The sequence below is a fragment of the Penaeus monodon genome, chromosome 23 (genome assembly GCF_015228065.2).
Source record: "Penaeus monodon isolate SGIC_2016 chromosome 23, NSTDA_Pmon_1, whole genome shotgun sequence".
Lineage (NCBI taxonomy): Eukaryota > Metazoa > Arthropoda > Malacostraca > Decapoda > Penaeidae > Penaeus > Penaeus monodon.
The window spans coordinates 38,505,584-38,505,959 of NC_051408.1; the positions used below are offsets into that span (position 1 = coordinate 38,505,584).

The 376-nt window shown below is 28.2% G+C and overlaps 1 long non-coding RNA gene across 1 annotated transcript in view; it reads right to left on the reverse strand.

Annotated features, from left to right (window-relative positions):
- LOC119588021 overlaps positions 1 to 376 on the reverse strand; it is an 11,989-nt gene that overhangs the window by 2,089 nt on the left and 9,524 nt on the right. The gene's annotated exons all lie outside the window — the stretch shown is intronic.

The window sequence follows — 376 nt, forward strand, 5'->3', positions numbered from 1 at the left end:
AGTCCGTTTTTTTGCCCTGGTCAGTCTGTGCGACCTTTGACGTTTTAGTATATTTTCTTTGAAATTGAAACTGATAAAAATATTCGGAAAAAAACAAATCCTGTTACTGTTTGTAAGGCGACGGGGGTTAGCTTGGCAGTTACCATGATAAAGTGATGATAATGATAAAATTTGCGAAGAGGATGCAAGTATCTAATATCGTATATGATTGATTTGTTTTCCAAATTTTGTTTAATGATTATATCTAAAAATTATATTAATTTCAAAATGACAGATTTTAATGGTATTTGATGAATGGTATTTAATGAAAACAAATCTATTTCAAGTGGATATTATAGATAGATTTATATATAGATTTATGTTCGTTAGTTTTCTT